The following is a 20,810-nucleotide window of genomic DNA, read 5'->3' as shown; positions in this document are numbered from 1 at the left end:
AGTGATCATTGAAGAATACAAATAAGATGAATGTGATCACTTAACAAATGCTACACAACTTCTTGGTATGAAAATATTATAATAAAAATGCTACATCTCAGATTAATAACATACATAATCATCAGATTTCTTAGGTCTCCTTCTGACACAGAAACCAACACTTTTGTTTGCCTGCACCATCTGTTTCATTAGTGTGTGGAGATAGGAAACTCTCGGACTCCAGAAAGATCCTCTATAACATGAGACTCAGATACAACTTTCCCCCACAACTTTGGTTCTGACTCATGACACTTTGTTACTTTTCTTACATTCCACCACTTCCCACCCTCCAAACACACCATGTTTCCTCTGGACACAAACACCTTCTTAGGATCACGCCAATTTGAATCACCTTTTTTGTGATTCATACCAACAGTTGTTCTTACTCAATCCCCATTCTAAAACATTCTTTGTACCTTGCTGATCTTATTCTTGTGTGAAGTTGATATGTTTTTACTTTGCCTTGCACAACTTGGTTGTCCACTCTTCCACAAGACGTTCTCTCCATCCATGAAGGTAAGGCAGCTGTGCACACTATTCTTCAACAAAGAAACAGAAAAGGAGATTCACCTGTTACCGAATGTGGTGCAATCCGATAACTCCACATCATGTTTTTACATCAGGTTTCCAATTTAACCCTCTACAGATAGCAACTTATATACAGTCACCCAACATGTGGTTAAATCTTTCCACTAAACCATTCTCCCAAGGGTGATTGACAGCAGTCTTGTAATATTTAACTCCCTCTTTTTTGAGGAAATTATAAAATTCCATTAACAAACATTGTGGATCATTATCAGACATTACAACCTATGGACAGCCCTCCGTTCAAAAAGTTTCTTCACAAAATAGAACCACATTACTTGACGTCCCACATGAAAGCTACTTCAGGCCATTTAGGAAAATAATCCATTAACACAATGGCATATCTACTCTCCTGACCCAAACATTCAAATGGACCACAAATGTCAATCAGCAATTTCTCCCACGCTCTTTTCTGCACGTACAAGGCACACACTCACGAACACACCTCTTGATGTCCTTATCCATCCCAGGCCACCAAACATCTGTGTGTGCTTTTCTCTTCATTACTGACATGCCACCATGACCCTCATGCAACAAAAACAACAACAGTTGGTGCAAACTAGAAAGAACCACCAACCAATCACATCTACACACTATGCCATTCACCATTGACCATTCCTTTCACGCTGGTATCAATCAGCAAGACTTGTCCTTGCCACATCCTTCTGGTCCATCCTGTCCGATAATTTCCCAATTAGCAACTGTAGGGTTTTATCCTCCATCAAAGCATTGCTCTACTCATTTTCCCATATTGCACCTTTACATAATTCTTTCACTTCTGCTACCAAACACTCTTCTTCCTGGTTGTATGAATCACATTGCAATGGCAGGCGCGACAAGCAATCGACATTTATGTTTTTTGTTTTGGGTACTTAATTTTTAGTGAGCATCAATTCTTGCAACCGATACAACCATTTCTCGGACCCCTTTTGTGGTGAAAATGTCAACTAGTGGTCTATGATCTGTACGCAACTCAAAATGACTTCCCCACACGTATGTCCTGAAATGTTGCACACCCCACCTTGTGAACTTTGGGGATAGCTCCCTTCTTTAAAGTTATCCAATGTTCAAATCTTTTTAGAAATCCTAAACTTTGAACAACCAATGCTGGAAACTTAGAACTCCACTTATCTACTTCATTTGAATAAGTGAGTAGCATCAGATCAGGGTGGATTGGATTTAACACAATTCCCAATGGACGTTGTTCCTTCAAACCCCAAACAAAACTTTTCCATTTTCCACCACATTTACTTAATCAACTGCTTGTCTATTTTCGTATTCTAGCTTGCCCTCAAAATATCCTTACCTTCAGGCTCTATATCTGTGAGGATTAAGTCACAAACACTTAGGGCCATATGTAGGTAAAACGTGTTTTGCGATTCTCTAATTGCAATTTTTAGGGAATCGCAATTAGAGAATTGCAAAACGCAATGTAGGTAGGATTAGCAAAATATTTTGCGATTCCCACCTATTCCTTATTTGCGAATCCCAAATAGAGATTCGCAAATAAGGAATACCTTGCCATTCATTCCTATGGGCTAGATGGCCCATAGGAATGAATAGGAAGACATTCTCAATTTGCGATTCTCAATTAGAGAATCACAAATTGAGAATGCAATTTCAAGGTTGCAAGGGTGTCAATAGGACACCCTTTTGCACCCCTTAAATAAACATGTGTGCACATGTGGCGCACATACATGCGCTAAGGGCATGTATGTGCCCCACAGGGCACTTTCAAAAATGCAAAGAGGTGCATTTTTGAAAGAAATTGCAAATTACCACCAACCTGAAGTTGGTGGTAATTTGCGATTCCTTAAGCCAAAATCGCACAACTTGGGTGCTTCCTACATTGCATTGAAGTACTGGGAATTTTAAGCCCAGCGGTGCAGGGGAACACACCCTATGACTTCGGGTTCTTCCTGTTTCAGACCTACAGAAACACAGAGTCTTCTGGGTGAAGTCAAAGATCAGTTTATTGGCTGCAGACCAATTACAGGCATCCTAGAAGTACAACAGCGTGTATGTTCTCAGGAGACTGCTACCAGTTACAGAAACGGGCTTCTCCTTAAATACAGAATATCCTGCTTCAGGCATACATTCCTTGTTTTATGATATGGCCATATAAATGTATACATTACAAACGAAAAGGCAGAGTCATGATGACCATCCCACATTCCAGTTAAGCCAGCCCACAATTATTTACCCAGCAAGGCTCAGATCCCACATCAGATATCAACAGGCCCCAATAAACGCGTTACAACAAACAAATGATGGACGGAATGCTGACAATGCAGACATTCTCCCCCAGTCAAGAGATCTGGGTTAAATCCATCGTTCTTTTGCCCACTACGCCACCCCAGTTCAGACATGGCCATATGCAAATCAGTCTTGACCCTGTGCCTCATGGGAACAGTCCAGCCCGAACTGCCAAGCCATGTCTTCCCCAATAAACGCGAGCATCTCCTGTTTGGAAAACAAGCCATAAAGCAGGAACAGTCAGGTGTGAAAGAGATTAGCTGGAGGCTCGTATGGGATGAAAAGGTTTTATGATGTGTCAAGCCCTGATGCTAATCACGGGTGGCCGAAGGACTGGGAGCTCGTGAGACTGGACTGACCTGGGGCAGCGGAGCCAAGCTGCCCAGGTCACAGAGAAGTCAAAGGAAGGCACATGTGCTCTAAAAGGCCCGTATTTGCTTCATGATATGTAGCCTAAGTGAGGGCAACAATAAGATGGCCACCGCTCTAAGATGGAACCCATGAAGTCAATGTATAATAACGTATACACAGTGCATTCATAGCTAAAACGTTACACAAAGCACTTGTACATACCGCATTGACCATTCGCGGTTTGCTAATACCGGGATAGACAGGGGTAGGGCCCTGCCTCCTACGCGGTCCCAAATTCTAAAGTACCACAGACCCTCCTTTTGCCCTTACATAGGCAATAACTATGCTCACATTAATCCGAGTCTAGGTCAATATTCACGAAGTCATGGAGATGTTGCTGTAGCATCATCCTATTACTTAGCTCGTCCCTCGATACAGGTTTCCTTACACATAATGTAGTACAGAGGCCACATATCGCAGGAGCACACTGTATGCACAGACAGAACAGGAAAAGGATGGCTAAGATCATTCCAATGACCATCAGAATTTTCCAACCCCAGGCAGATATCAGTTCCCAGAACCACCCCACCAGTGACCAATCTCCTTTATCCACGTGTATGGATTCAGATATTCTATGCAGTTTGGAGATGGCTTGATAAACTGTTGGAGAGTTATCTGGTATGAAAGTGCAACAGCTAGATTGGATAACCTTACATACCCCACCGCGGTCTGCAAGTATGACGTCTAGAACCATGCGGTTCTGCAAAGTCATGAGGCGATCCGCTTGGAGCTCAGCTGTCAAATTACCAAGGGCACCAGCCGTAACATTAACAGTGGATTCAACCACACGAGTCAGTTGTCTCAGGTTCCTACTATTGACCATAGGTCCCCAAAACGGCAGGAAACCCAAAAAGAAGTCTCCCGCTTCCTGACCGGCAGTATCCGCGTTACTAATCACGCCTCTCACAACTCTGGTCTTGTGATAGTCGGAGGCAGCAGTAAATGTTGGCAGTAGCAGATTTGCAATATAACATGTGCCCGAGAAGTCAGGGGGCAACCATGTATATGCTCGGTCATTGCAGACAAAATATGTACCCTTGGCAGCCAAAAACGCAGGGGAAAACTGTGACGGAAAAGTGTACGTTTCAGTACAGTCACTTCTCCCCAGTTGAGCTCTTGGATTCTGACCATTACCTTGCAAACAGAACCGACCTATGTGGGGTACGACCCAGATTGGGGATGAAACTTTTCGCTGTCTTTCACCCAGACTAATACTATACCCCGTCGCGTTCCACCCTACATAAGCTCTCAATTCCTCCTTGGGTATAGAAGAGTATGCGTCGATATCTCTGCTCATATCGGCAACTCCTTTCATTAAAGCTTTATTATTGGTGCTAGGTCTGATGGAACGCGGTTGCCGCGGGGAGTACACATCTAGAGCAAAGAGAAACATGGTCTGGAATGCCCATGACGATCCATTGTAACTAAACGGCAGCACTAGATAAGGAATACCCTTATTAATAGTATGTGGCATTAAACCACACACCCAGCAATTGGTTGTATTCATGACTAGTTGGTGCTGGTGCAGGAGCTGAATAAACGAGTTGTTTACAAACTTTGATCGTCTAGCTTGTTCATGTTCAGGCAGAGGGTGAAAAGAGTGTGAGGAGACAGTAGGAGGAGGTATAGGCTGTTCAGTGGTTGCAATGGGCTCTTGAGAGGAGAAGCATAATATAAATCCTACAGTAAACACTACCATACTACATAATACAAACAGACATAAAAATACAAAACTTTTGCTCTTCATTATTTTACACATTCTTGCTTTAAAGTTCATTTCCTCAGCGAGTCTCTCCATCTTGAAAAACTCCATCCTCTAATCGTGCTGCTCGCGGCGGGTGAGTATCTTCTGCTAAGGAGTACGCCTGTCGGTCCAGGGAACGCCCTAGACCAACCAGAACCGTTGACCTAACGTCTTCGGCCTGTACCCCAAAGTCTTGGCACCGCGACCCTGCGGCTAACCCGGATGGTGGTTCGAAAAACAAAAATCAAGAAAGTCCTTCAGATGGGAGAGCTATGGTTATCAAAAACCCAAAAGGTAAGGAAAAGAATATTTATTTGTCCATAGGCCTTGGTCTTAAGTTATAGTGAAAACGGCCAGGTACTGTCTGATCTTGAAACAAGAGTTCAGGCTCTGTGGTGTCCAATCGAATTGACGGTGGCACAGCTTCTTGTAAAATATCGTCACTTTCCTGTGCTGAAGCTGTGCCTCTTACGCGTGCATCACTGAACGGCACAAAACGAGGTACAGTGTCTGTTTCAGAGTCAGCGATACCCTCCTGGACCCACTGGTCATACGGCAGAGGCAAAGGGATCCTTTTGATGTGGGCGCCGTGGATCCAGTTCTTTTTCCCCTTTACTCGAACTGCTGATCTTGTAGACAGAAGTACGAGATGAGGGCCAATCCAACGGGGCTCATCGTTGCTTTTGCGCTGGAAATTCTTCACCAGAACCCACGTGCCAGGGTCGATAGGGTGTCCTGGAGCCTCAGAGGCCTGGGGAGAGTATCATGCACCTGTTGGTGTAAAACACGCAATTTAGCCGTCAATTTGTACAAGTAATCAAGCGGTACTGGATGTTCGATTTCGCTGAATTTCGTCGGTCTTGGCACACCCCATACATTGGCCGGGCGGCCAAAAATAATCTCGTATGGACTAAGTCCCACTCGTGAGTGTACGGTCATTCTGGTGGACAGGGGTGCTAGAGGCAGAGCGTCAGGCCATTTAAGACCGGAGCTCGCCTGGATTTTGGCCAGCTTGAGTTTTAGAGCGCCATTGTAGCGCTCTACTAATCCAGCTGATTGGGGGTGATTTGCAGCGTGGAACTTCTGCTTAATCCCTAATCCCTCACACACATTCTTCATCACTCGACCCACAAATTCACTCCCATTATCACTCCACACCATTCTTGGCATTCCAAACCTAGGGAAAAATTCCTTCACAAGGGCTTTGGCTGTGGATAGAGCAGTGTTGTCTTTCAGGGGATATGCCTCTATCCATTTTGAAAAAGCGCAGACAACCACCAATACATATTTCAGGTTGTTGCACCTTTCCATGTGGATAAAATCTAGCTGCAAAACTTCAAATGGATATGATGGAGGCGCAAAATGACCAGCTGGAGTTGGGGTTCCCCTACCAGGGTTGTACTTCAAGCATACCATACAACTCTTGACCACATTCTCTGCACACTTGGGAATTCCAGCATTCTGCCATACTGGAGCCAACAACTTACAGATTCCTTTCATACTGATATGTGCCATTCCATGTGCCATAGTAACCACTGGAAGCACATATGCATCAGGTAACAACCATCGCCTATGTTCTGACAAATCAATCCAACAACCATTCTCATCCAACTTACCCGTACTTTCTCTCCACTTGCTCAACTCTTTCTCTGTGGCTTCAGCTTGAAGGGACTTCACACTCTCTATTGTGTTTTCACACATTCCAACATCACCAACCCATCTTGCAGGGCCTGCAACATACATTCGAGTCTTTACATCTTTTGCTGTTTCTTTCGCGGTTTCATCAGCAAACGCATTACCACGACCAACATCATCAGTGATTTTCTTGTGCGCACTGCATTTCATAATCGCAACTTGTAACGGTAGGGTCAGCGACTCAAGGAGATCATTCACCAACCTGCCATTCTGAATCTTAGCTCCATGCGAAGTCAGGAACCCACGCTCTTTCCACAATCGCCCAAAACTGTGCGCCACGCCAAAGGCGTATTGGCTATCCGTATATATGTTCACTTTCATTCCTTCAGACAACACGCATGCTCTTGTAAGGGCAATCAATTCTGCTGCTTGAGCCGAATTTTGTGGCACACGTGCAGTTTCAACAATCGTGTGCAAAGTCGTGATAGCATATGCAGCAGTCGTATCACCATTTGGAAGCTTGAAACATGAACCATCCACCCATAAAGTACCATCACACTCAGTCAGGGGAGTATCTTTGAGATCTACTCTCCCTTTCGTCTCTTCTTCTGTTCTGAACAGACAATCATGTTGCTCAATCTCATCTAGGTCTGCTGGAATTGGTAATAGTGTAGCTGGATTCAACGTGTTGCATCTCTTTATGTGTATATGATTTGCTAACAGTGTCAGCTCATATCCGGATAATCGCGCACTAGTTAAGTGTTGTGTCTTGGTCCTGTTTAACAATGTGTCCACAGCATGTGGAACCATAACAATCAATGTATTATCCATTACTAGGCCAGCAGACTGTCGAATAGACATTGCTGCGGCGGCTGTGGCTCTCAAACAACTTGGCAATGCCCTCGCTACCGGGTCCAAGGTTGACGAAAAATATGCGCATGGACGCGGTCTATCGCCAAAAGGCTGTGATAACACTGATAATGCGCAACCATCTTTCTCATGAACATACAATGTAAAAGGCTTGCTGTAGTCAGGGGTACCCAACACAGGAGCTGAACATAATGCATTCCGCAATTCCCAAAAACTTTTCTGACACTCTTCAGACCATGGGATAGGATTCGGTGTGTCTTTGCATGTTAGTGCTAACAAAGGTTTTGCCAACAAGGAAAAATTGGGAATCCAATGCCTACAGTATGAAGTAATGCCCAAGAAAGCACGTACTTCTCTCTGTGTTCTTGGCACACTCAACTGTGCAATGGCTTGAATTCTTTCTGGGGTCAGTTTCCTTCCCTCCTTCGATAAGAGATGACCTAAGTAGGTCACTTCTTGTCGACAATATTGCAGCTTTGAGGGAGACACTTTGTGATGAAAGGCAGACAAATGACTCAACAATGACAATGTAGCTTCTTTGCAAATCTTTTCAGTATCCGCGGCGATTAGTAAATCGTCAACGTACTGAATAAGGATAGCGCCACTAGGTAAAACAAGTGCATTAAGCTGCGCTTTTAAAGCCTGACTGTATATTGATGGACTTTCACAGTAGCCCTGTGGAGCGCGTTTAAAGCGGAAGCTGCGACCTCCTAAACTGAAGCCAAAAATGTCTCTGCTCTCCTCTGCAATTGGGATGCTAAAGAAAGCATTCTTTAAATCGATCACTGAAAACCATGCAGCGGAAGCTGGAATCATAGTTAACAAGGCAGTTATGTCAGGAACAACTGGAAACTGTGGCACAACAATCTTATTAACCTCTCTAAGATCAATCACAAATCTGTAAACAGGTGGCTGTGAAGGGTCCGTTCGTTTTAAGACAGGTAAAACAGGACTATTGCAAACGTTGCCTCTTGTCTCTTCAATTACACCCTTTTTAATCAAATCACTGACAATTGCTAACAATGCTTTCTGACCTTCATTGGAGATCTTGTACTGGGGAATACGTGGCAATCTGACATTGGTTTTTAAAGTGACCACGTATGGCGGTATTTCCAGAAGACCCACATCATTGGGACCAGTAGCCCAAAGGACATCCGGAAGGGATGACAATTCAGGTGGCATTGCATTCTTAGACAAATACATTGGGGAAATCACTATCTTACCTAATGTAAGTTGTACTCCTGAGGGAGAACAATATAGTGTTGCATGCAATCTTTTTAGCAAATCCAATCCTAGCAGATTTTCACCACAACCTGTCGTTAGAATGAGGGGTGCTTTTAACTCGCAAGGTCCAACAGAAAGTGACATAGGACTAGAAATCGGGTTCCTAACTGGGGCGCCAGAAAAACCTACTGAAACATTCATTTCGCCAGACAAAGGCACGCCAGGGAGTTTTGAATGCATGATTGAACTCTTTGCAGCACCAGTATCCAGCAGAAAGGGCTCCGTTACATTTGCTGTAGTTACTTTAACATAAGGTCCGCTCTGATCCACTGGCACTGAAACAACTCGCTCTCTCTGTCTACGGCGGTCCTAGTAAGCATTATCTTCTACATTGTCGTCTTCTACATAATAATCATTATTATAGTACTGAGCTGTATTACCAGTTGCATTGGCTTGCTGATCAAAGCTATTTATGGTATTTTGAGGCGGAAGAGGACGCACGTTCTGGGGAGCATTTCCACGCCCTCTGCCTCTAGGAGCTTGCTGACCACCTCTACCTCTTGCGCCATACGCATTACTGTTACGCTGCATTAATTTAGGGCAACTATATATTTTTTTGTATTTTTATTTTATTAGAAACCGTTGGCACACAATAAAAGACATACAAGGGCCTACAACCACCAGGGCCGGCCGCTATAGAGCCCGAGGGCCCGCAGTGTAACGCCATACATTCAAATGAACCAGCGGCAAAGTACCCGGCAGTCCGTAAGCACCTATAACAGACCATGGCCATAGGCCAGAAGCGGTTTAAGACAACGGTTTCATTTTTTATTAAACATCGAAACGAAAAAACAACAACCATCCCCAACAACCCCCCTCCCCCACAGACCCAAAACCACAACTCCCCCCTCCCTGCACCCCTGCTTGAGCCCGAACAGCCCCCCCAACTTGCAGTGTGCCTGTCGCCCTAACATTTACCACAAAAGAACCCCAGAAGGAGGAAAGGACCCCAAAAAGCTCCCCGCAACCCACAGACATTTGAAGGGCATGATGTGCCGGATTAGAGTGTAATTGAGCCAAGGTGCAATGAATAGTCAATCTAGTCCATCGCCAGGAACCAAGTTCTAGTCCTGCTCCACCACATCCCGTCCGCTCTCCTCCTCCCGATCGTCTCGATCCTGTCCCCCGTGGTAGGGCATCCAACCAGTCACCAACCGCCTCCGGTCGGTCAAAAAAGTGGGAACGACCCTGGAACTCAACCCGCAACCTCGCAGGGAATAACATCGCGTATTTCAGCTCCATGTCCCTCAGGCGCCGCTTGACACCCAAAAATCCCAGCCGCTGTTTCTGGACCGCTTGCGTGAAGTCCGGATAAAAGCTGACATTGGAGTTCTCAAACATCAGCGGCCCAGCCACCCGCGACGCCTGAAGGATAGCATCTCTATCCCGAAAGTTAAAAAGTCGAGCGATTATAGGCCGCGGGGGAGCACCCACTTTGGGCGCACCACCCGGAATCCTGTGGGCCCGCTCTACCGCAAAGAACTTGCTCAATCCCTTGGGCGCGAGACGGTTGATCACCAGATCCTCCACAAAAAGATCAGCAGCAGATTCCTCCGATCTTTCCGGCACTCCGATGATACGGACATTGTTCCGTCTAGCCCTGCTTTTCGAATCCTCAAGTCGACGATCAGTCTGGTCACTGGCTAGCCGCAACCGACGGACCTCCGTCTGCAGGGCGGCCATGTCCACAGTTAGGCTCGACGCCGCATGTGACAAGGAGTCGACCCGCTCGTTGGTTTTGGACAGATCTGCCCTGACCAAATTCACATCGATCAGTACCGCTTCCAACTTATGTGCCAGGGTCTCAAATCGCTGACCCACAGCAGCCTTCATCTCCTCAATGGCGCCCATAACGTCCTGCAGGGTAAACTCCGACGCCGGGCCCGCCAGCTCTTTAGACCGCTCAGGCGATTTATGCAGGCCAGCGGGGGATCCCTTTAGCTGCGCGTAACGGTCCATGTTGTTGGCCTGAGCATAGGATCCCCTCCGGGTTGACTTAGATTTCGACTTGTCCCCTTCGAGTCTCGCCGTCATCGTCCGGAGGCCACCAAGGTTGGCACCCGCCAGCGCCAGGGACAGGGACCCGTTGGCTAAGTTAAGCGGACACTGCGATCGCAGGCAGGACGTCCGTGGATAGTCCGAAGATCGGGCCAGACACTCCGTTGTCCGCGCTCCTCTGAAACACCAGGGTCCCTCAGCCGATCTCAAACAGCGGACTTGAAAACGAAAGTGAAAGTGCGGGGTACGGGGCAGGTCAAGCCCTGCATGCCGCTGTTGTTCACTTCGTACCCGGGCACCTCACCAACTTGAGACCGGGACCTAGGCACCAGCAGGCCGCAAACTTCGGAGGGCAACCATTCGGGTTCCCGGCGTCCGATCAGAATTCGGAAAATGGGTGGCACCTCAGCGCGAATGCATCAGCAAAAGCCCGTCAAATTTACCAGGATTTAGTCAGGATAGAACTATATTTAAAATGACCTTCCTCTTTGCAATATGAACATTGATTGGGACCTACAGGGATTCGTGGTTGATAATACCCACTCATTTGCTGATTATTCTGAAATTGTTGGGGTTGCTGATAGATACCTTGTGTTTGCCTATAATTATTCTGTCCTCCACGTGGTGGATAAGCCTGCTGCAAGAGGACCTTTGTTTTCAGTTCTTTCGTTTTCTTATCTGTTCTATCCTTCTCATCTTTGTCTCTATTTTCATAATACTGTGCAGTAGCCAGTATTTGCGCTGAAGAGGAAACAGCCCAGGAACTTTCTGAGTCTTTTAATTTCTTACACATCTCGGGAAGTAGATTCTGCACAAATTTATCAACAAATAACCGTTGGCCACCTTCAGTGCTCATGTCTTGACCACTGTGGTCGATAAACGTTTCTTCAAACCTTGTAAAGAAATCGGACACTGTCTCATCTTTCTTCTGCTTGCAGGCGGATAGTTTATCCCAATTTACGCGCATCGCGGGCATTATGGTTTTCATGTAGGTAATAATTCTACCAGGGAGGTCTGCTACTAAAGGGTCAGGTTTCGCACCACCAACTTGGCCAGCATCTGCAGCAATGATATTAGCCCATGTGTTACCCAATTCTGCAGCGTGATCTACATTACGAATGGATCCCCATAAAGGCTGTGGAACCACATTCCCAAACAGCATATCTATGTCAGCCAGATTCATTACACATGATTCTGCAGTTTGTGATAACTCCTTATAATATCCGGTAGGGTTTTTACGGGGGTCAGGCAATGTCTGCTTAAGTGCTAACACCTCAGAACGCTTCCATGGAACATGTACCCTAACACGCTGAAAATGAGCTGGGACAGCTGGATTAGCATTTAGATCAGCAGGTCTCCACACTGGAGGAACCTCACGCATCGGATATTGGCGCGCTTTTACCTTTTTCCCCACAGGGAGTTCCTGTTCGAACAATGATTGCTGACAATCGCCATTTCTGAAGGACAGTAAAGTCGCAACTGCTTTATCTACATTGGGACCCACAATTGTACCTTTTTCAAAATCAAATCGCACTCGACACAATTCCTGTGGGTTTGGGTTTGCACCATTATCCTCCAATTCCTCACAGAGGAATTCACACATTTTGTCAAAGACATACCTCTGTGTTGGGGCATCCCATTGGTGAAAAACGTTAACAACTGATTCCATATTATAGAGTGAAGGGAAACCAATCCACCTACGCACCAGATGATCTAACACCTCTTTCTTGTCGGGACCAGGCAGCTGACTGCGCAATTGCTTACGCTGTAAGCCAGGAGTCGCACTAGATGACCCAAAGAGAGGCGACATTAAACTAGTAACTACATTAGCTAGTCGTTGTCGTGCTGAAGGAGAAGTTGAGGCGAAAACGGGGGGATAGACAGAGGGAAGAAAAACGGATTCAGATACAGGTACCTGGGTAGTGTAAGAAGGAGCGCCAGGGGAAGCCGCTGGCGTGCTAGGCAAAGTCGCAGGAAGCGCGGGGGCAACAGGTAACAAAACTGGCGACCCTTGAGAGGGCTGCACTGCAGGGATAGGAGCCAGCTGAGGAGGAGCTGGCGGCTGTGGGAAGGCTTGCGGCATATTTACTGGAGGCTGCACATTTACAAGCTGTGGAGGCGCGGTGGCATTTTGCGCATACGGGGGTGGCGAACTTAGCAAATGGGACATTAGGGAATCTTTCTCTTTCTCTTTTGTCTCATCTTGCACAAGGGGTGACAAAACAGGGTAACATTTATCAATCCCTAGTTTGCGCTGTCTGTGCAATTGCTCATTCATTTGTTCCTCCTCATTATCTTTAAATTGCACAGCTGCTTGCATCATTGACATACCTCTTTCTCTCCTATTCCTTTTCGCTAGCTTAATTTCCTTCTGTTTGGCTTCCTTTCGCCATAGGCGGAAAGAATCAAACATCGCCGGCCGGGCTTTCTTTTTAAACAATTTCACTTCCAAATTATCTAAGATATCTGTATCGAAACTACCATTTTGGGGCCATTTTGAAACACCGTCCTTTCTGGTGTATCGGATCCATACTTCATTATATGCAATGGGGCCCACGCCATGTTTTACATAAAGCTCATAGGTTGGAGTTCCAATTGGAGGAACCGGACATGAATCCTCTAACTGGAAATCCCTTCCACAACCCAAACAAAACAATCTTCCAAATACACTAGCACCAGGCATCTTCGCTCACTAGTCTAGTTCCAAACTTCAAAGGATTATCGATTACGATAGTCTCGTGAATACAAGAGTCCTCTGGCTTTGGCGTTTGCAAACTCCAAATCAAAATAATCCCGAAGGATACCAAAAATCCCAAAGGATACCAAACAAAACTGGGAGACGCTCCACTTATACTTAACTGAATATCGATGATCAATGGTGTCACCAGAAGACTCTCTCGATTGTTTCGCTCTACCAAAATCGTCAAGGGTCCAAAACAGGGCAATTAATCAGGGCAGTAGTCCTTCGTAGCCGTCGGGACGCGGAGAACCTCGCAGAAAAGACTTTCGGACCACGTCGACATACAGGGGTCGATGAAGTGGCGGCCTTCCTCCAGAATTTCCACACGAAGCTCCTCTGGCTTGGACCGGTACCGCTGAAATCGCCCCACGTTGGGCGCCAACTGAAGTACTGGGAATTTTAAGCCCAGCGGTGCAGGGGAACACACCCTATGACTTCGGGTTCTTCCTGTTACAGACCTACAGAAACACAGAGTCTTCTGGGTGAAGTCAAAGATCAGTTTATTGGCTGCAGACCAATTACAGGCATCCTAGAAGTACAACAGCGTGTATGTTCTCAGGAGACTGCTACCAGTTACAGAAACGGGCTTCTCCTTAAATACAGAATATCCTGCTTCAGGCATACATTCCTTGTTTTATGATATGGCCATATAAATGTATACATTACAAACGAAAAGGCAGAGTCATGATGACCATCCCACATTCCAGTTAAGCCAGCCCACAATTATTTACCCAGCAAGGCTCAGATCCCACATCAGATATCAACAGGCCCCAATAAACGCGAGCATCTCCTGTTTGGAAAACAAGCCATAAAGCAGGAACAGTCAGGTGTGAAAGAGATTAGCTGGAGGCTCGTGTGGGATGAAAAGGTTTTATGGTGTGTCAAGCCCTGATGCTAATCACAGGTGGCCGAAGGACGGGGAGCTCGTGAGACCGGACTGATCTGGGGCAGCGGAGCCAAGCTGCCCAGGTCACAGAGAAGTCAAAGGAAGGCACATGTGCTCTAAAAGGCCCGTATTTGCTTCATGATATGTAGCCAATGTGAGGGCAACCATAAGATGGCCACCGCTCTAAGATGGAACCCACGAAGTCAATGTATAATAACGTATACACAGTGCATTCATAGATAAAACGTTACACAAAGCACTTGTACATACCGCATTGACCATTCGCGGTTCGCTAATACCGGGATAGACAGGGGTAGGGCCCTGCCTCCTACGCGGTCCCAAATTCTAAAGTACCACAGCATTTAAGGAATCACAATTTGGGATTCCTTAAATGCATTAGCAAAATAAGGAATCGCAAATTTTGCGATTCCTTATTTTGCATGTGGCTTTTTGTGTGCTACATAGCACACTGCCCAAATTGCGATCGCAAACGTTGAAATTCGGCGAATTTCAGCATTTGCGATCGCAATTTGGCTTCCTCCATATGGCCCTTAATCCTTGCCATAGTGATCTATCCACAAAATGTATAAGGTAAACACGCATCTGCTTCGTTCTCCACCATTTACTTTAATCATACATTAGGTGGATGGTATGTGTCGCATAGAGTCCTTCCTACTGCATGTTGACTCTGAACCCCAACACCACCAATACCTCTAGTTCATCCTCACTGTCATCATTGCTTTTCCCATCTTGTTGCTTAATCCAATTTACCTTCTGTTTTCTTGCCTGATTGTCCGCCATTTTACATACACGAGAGAAATGACCTATTTTGTTACACTTATAACATCTAGCTTTAATAGCAAGACAAGCATTGTATTCAGGTAGATGTTTTGCAATTCCACAACGGTAACAGTGTCTTTTCCTCATCCCTGCAAGAACATCTGACAAGCTTTTACCAACATTTACCTTGTCTTTCTTTTGTACCACATTTTGAAAAAACATTTCTATCTTTACTATACCCAAGTTCAAACTTATTTTTAGACTGGCCAATATTCAGCTTCTTAACATATTGAGATGTATTTTCTGTACGTCTAGCAATGCTGATAGGTTTCTCCAAAGAAGGATCTATTAACAAAAGCTTCTCTTGGATCTTCCTATTGTTAAAACGGGTAATTATTTGACCTCTGATTATTTTCTTCTGAAGATATTTAATTTTACACATAGTTGCTAAAGTTCTTAGAAAAACTACATACTGTTCAATGTTTTCACCTAGTAACTGGGCATAAAAAAACATTGATGCCTTTCCACCACAATACTAGTTTTTCTCCCAAGTTATCTTCGAAAGCTCTCAGCTTAAATACTCATCCTCAATCCTCTCATCAGGAGCAGCTTGTGTCAGGGAAAAAGGCGGGGGGAGGTGGATGGGGGACGAGGGAGACAAACACAAAAAATAAGAAGCCTTTTCAATGATATAGGTCTTGCATTTGCTAGAGTTAGAGCTGTTGGCAATGTATATGTAAATGTTTTTTACTTATGTGTTTTGGAGTGGAGTGGATGTATGTGGTATGTAGAGTAATTATATGGTATTTTGTGCAATGCAATTATGTGGATAGAAATTGTGTGGTATTTAGTGAATAGGGATTATGTGGCGTGGGATTGTGTATTATGGAGAGAAATTATGTGGTATTGTATTTTGTGTTGTGGAGTGTTATGTAGTGGAGTTTAATTACGTGGTATGCAGTTACATTTTGTGGTATGATGTATAATTATGTCGTGTGGATTGTATGTATGTAGTGTATTTGGAGCACGGGTCACAAGTATTCATTAGCACATTTAAAGTTTTTTGCATAAACAAGATCTAAACAATTGGTTGAAATTCATGTTATTTACAACCCTTGGTAATGCCAATAGGTTTCGTATTCGCAAGACTTTACCTATACAATACCAACCCCTGCAACAATGCCTCGCAATAACATATATTTCTCTGCCAGAACACTAAATCGATTGCTGAAAGGAAAAAATAGCCCAAGTCAAAAGAGCAACACAGTTCGAAGCTGTACACATAACGTATAAAAGATTCAAGTTAACTGTTGGTCTGCTATGTGAATTGTATTGTCATAGCACGTCCAAAACAGAAGCAAAAAGTTGAAAGCCTTTATGTCTTTGAAGCACTATCCTCCTAGGAAAGCAGCACATTATCTATGTGTTCAAAATGCTGTAATTTGCAATAATTGTTTTATACATTGAATAAACAAACTATCTGTCGCCTATACGTCTTTGTCTAACTTTTTTGTGAAATAACCGAAACGTCACCTGAACTAAATCCATTGCAAAGTGTATATATCGGCATTTTGGAAACGAATGTGAGTATGCCATTTTATTTTAAATGAAATTACAATATGCTACCAATCTGAAATGGACACATAGTAAACCCACACAACATTTCCTGCTATCAGATTTCAAAACAGTTCAATCCATCACTGGTCAGTAAGATTTTCCCGTCAACCATCGCAAGAACTTCACTTCCCAACAGCAAGGCAGGCAAACAATAAGGAGCAGAGAGGTGGCTCGCTGGCATCAACGAACACTGATGCACCAAGCTTCCCAAAACGGACCACCCACCCGGAGCGACCACTGCCCGAAAGCTGCGAAAACTGCACGAACAAAGCCGCTAATAAGCAGTCTGCCTTCTTGTCTTTTGTCTTTAAAAACCAGCACACTAAATTACAATCAGTGGCTTAGCACCAAATGTCTTCAAATCAATAACAAACCGGGTGCACAAGTAACAGCGAGGTGGTAATCCAAGAGGGGTGAGTCGAGTACCAAAAAAGGACACAATCACTCAAAGAAACATTTATGCAACACAAGCTAGCGTAATCAAATACCACCACACAAAGCACACCGGTAGAGAGCAAGTGAGAAATCATTTTTATATTACTCTCTTGTGGAGGACTTCAAAAGATATATAAAATTGTTTGTGGGAGTCGCCGGTGAAAATGAATAACCATATAATAATGAGTTAGTACAAACACGAGTGGAAGAACAGATTCTATGAAATAATGTGTGAGGTTCGGGGGGCGGGGAGCAAATGCCACCAGCGCCAAGATAAACTAAGGGTTTATGTGGCAGAGGTAGAAAGGTCGGCTAAAATGTAAACCATGGCACAGCAAAAATGCTAAAAAATGCGATAGTGGACTTCAGGAAGGCACCAATGGGAACAAGTGGAGTGTTGCATACACATGGAAGAGACTACTGCAAAAACTCAAGCTACAGCATGTTAAAGGACATTCACAAAAGAAGCGGGCTAAACCCCAGATACTGAAGGGTGGGGACCACTAGAGACTCTCAGAAGATATACTCAAGGAAATGCATGAAGTCAAGAAAAGAGAGACAACCACATACACTGGAGAGACACACAGAAGTAAAGGGGGCCCAGCGACAGGAGAGTCACTCTTTTTTCCAGTTGTTTTTATATAGTGCAAACTCGACCCAAAGGTATTGGAGTGCTTTACATGAGCACCAGTTACATACCACAAGGATATATTCATTTTTGGTAGGCATTGGGAGATTAAGTGATTGACTACCAAGGAAAAATTCTCAAACACCCAAGAGGAAATACTAAGGGACAGCATTGACAGAGAACCTGAGGCAAGGTCCCTATGTGCATCCGCCTAACACACCGGGGGGGACAGGAGCGGCCCTGCGCACCCGCTGTCTCACAGTGAGCACAGATTTGACCACTGCCACCATCTCTCGTCTTTGGAGGTGGGGGGTGGGCTGTGCGTAAACACAGGGGCGCTTGGTGATCACTGCTGTTTGTTGTTGTAGTTTGGGAGACCCAGAGAGTCCAGCTGCTTCCAGGACCTCCGACGGCAGCAGCATTCCTCAGTCCACAAGGTGTGATCTTGGCTCTTTCACCCCCCTCTTGAGTTTATGGCCAGAGCGCTTTTCCCTGAAAAGATTTACGGTGGTTGGAAAAGACAGAGAACCATAACAAGCCTTCAACAAGCATTTGCAATGCAATAGGTCTCGCATTTGCGAGAGTTTGTGCTATTGACATTGTAAATGACACTGCCTTTTATTTATGTGTTTTGAAAACCTGCAAGTGGTGCGCGTAAACACCCACTTTGCAGGTTTTCTTAACGCATACATAAAAGGCATTGTCATTTACAATGCCATATTGCATTGTAAATATAAATAAATACTATAACATTGCTGTGCCCCTTACCGTGGCTGCAGGGTATGCAGTGCTGTGAGCATGGTAGCAGTGCTGTGCTGTGCCCGTGCCTGCAGGGTGTGCAGTGCCCCTTACGATAGCTGCAGGGCATGCAGTGCCACCCCACGTGTTCCCAATCTGCTGCTCTGGTCCGGGGCTGGGCTCTGCCGGCCTCTGGTTCATGGGATCTTCAAAGAGAACCTGCTCTTCCAGTCCAGGTCTCATTAGCCACCAGTGAAGGGGGGTTGGGAAGGGGCGGTGTTAAATACCCCTGTCTGCGGGGGGCTTGTGTTTACTGCCGGAGAGGAGGCGCAGGGACAGAGGAGCAGCTGGAGACAGGGGCCACTGGAGCACACGTACCGAGATTACAACTTCAGTGCAGTGGGTTTAAGGCACCATTGTTTGCGGAGCTGTGCATTTCCATATGTGGTTTTATACTGGAATGGAAGTCACTTGTGCAGCGCACTGATGTCCTAAGAGTGCTTTGGCGCTAGCCACACATATATATTTTATTTATTGTTGCCAGAGCTTTTTTTACTGTTTATCACAAAAGCAGAAGGGGCCTGATAGAGGGAGAAAAAAAATTAAGACGTGACTGCTGAAAAGCGAAAGTAAATACCAAGGGTTGTAAATACAGCACGAGGGACTTGGTAAAGACAGGTTAAAAAGCAAATGTTGGGGCATGTATTGTTGCGGTAGGGTGGTGTATCACAAAAGCACACCAGTGGAGGGGGGCTGGGCAGGGGTGGGTGTTAAATATCCCGGTCTGCTGGGGCTTGAGTTTACTGCCGGAGAGGAGGCGCAGGGCCAGGGGAGCGGCTGGAGACAGGGGCCACCGGAGCACAGGTTATCGAGATTACAACTTCAGTGCAGTGGCTTTAAGGCACCATTGTTTGCGGAGCTGTGCATGGTTTCCCATTGAACCATTTCTCTGGAAGGCTTAACACTTGGAGAAATATGGAATGCCTTCAGCAGTCTACGATGTCCAAGCAAAAAAGATATATAAGCCCCCATGCCCATGTATTCCCACAGTCCCCTTGTACAGCGCTCTGTTGCTAGCAAGTGGAGTCTGTGCTTTAGAAATATCAAAATATGCACACATAGGATACACAGATATAAAATGTGAACTGGTTTCATGACACACTCACAATAGAAAACACCTGGCAGCACAACAAGGACCCAGAGTCACAAAAGTTAGAAAGAAGGTTATAAACACTATTCCTTCAAGCTATTGTTATTCATCTTACACCTCGGCACATGCACACTCCACACATGGCTCAAGTGTCCGAAGAGTTGCGTTGTAACGGCTGCTGTTGTAAGAGGTAATTGCCATTGTGCTGCTCTGGACTGGTGCATGCTGGGTGGGTGTTTACTGTGCCATTTCGTGTAGTGATATATTGATTGTGAACAGTAGGGTGCGTGAGCTCGGTGAGGTTCAAGTATACGCTGCAACTGCAGTGAGTCGTAAGAGTGCAGTGCTGTTTAATGTGTTCCACTACAAGGTATGAGAACTCTATAACTATTATTTATATCTCTCCTTCCGTAATATCCTGAATGTATATACCCCATGGCATTGTCAGTCATATTATTGCTTCCAAACATCATTCGGATTTTTTGACTGGAATACGTGAGTAAAGTAATGCAGCACTCTCCCTTTTTTCTTCCTTTGTGGACACCAATGTAAAATTAACCTGTTTCGAAATCAAAATGTGCATCCACGAAATATATTTGACAATCACATCTCGGCACACAAGCAGAACCGTTTTAAAAGGCCTCGATTTTTGACATATAAATGAACCTAAAAGGCCTCGGTTGTGGACATATAAATTAACCTAAAAAAAAATCGCAATAAGTCTAATGCAACTCATTAAACATGCCAGCATCTTTCAAATGTGTCAGTCTGTTAAAAAAATGATAAATGTGTTACCCGGTGTATGAAAGAGAGTGTTCGGGAGTAGGGAGAGTTCAGGAAAGAGGGAGTAGAAGTTGAAAGCGAATGGGCGGGGTCTGACAGTGAGAAGAAGGGAAGTGAGTTCCATGATAAAAGCTAATGGAGGGGGTGCTCGGTGTCGGAAGGCCGTCTACGCCCACATCCCACAATGTCACAGTCAAACCTCTCGTGCAAGCATCTCCTATAAAGTGATAC

General features: G+C 45.1%; 1 long non-coding RNA gene across 1 annotated transcript in view; it reads right to left on the bottom strand.

Moving 5' to 3' along the window:
* Window positions 1-18,830, bottom strand: part of LOC146862945 (uncharacterized) — a 32,855-nt gene extending 14,025 nt beyond the window's left edge. Inside the window, exons 1-2 of the long non-coding RNA XR_014978534.1 lie at window positions 18,677-18,830; window positions 456-578 (exon numbers count right to left, since the gene is read on the bottom strand). This is a non-coding gene — a long non-coding RNA (uncharacterized LOC146862945). The remainder of the gene's footprint in view (window positions 1-455; window positions 579-18,676) is intronic.
* Window positions 18,831-20,810: the final 1,980 nt, after the last annotated feature.

Source organism: Triturus cristatus, chromosome 2_2 (assembly GCF_964204655.1).
Source record: "Triturus cristatus chromosome 2_2, aTriCri1.1, whole genome shotgun sequence".
In the NCBI taxonomy this organism is placed as follows: domain Eukaryota; kingdom Metazoa; phylum Chordata; class Amphibia; order Caudata; family Salamandridae; genus Triturus; species Triturus cristatus.
The sequence above is the reverse complement of the archived record's forward strand: the minus strand, read 5'-3'. Positions and strand labels throughout refer to the sequence as shown.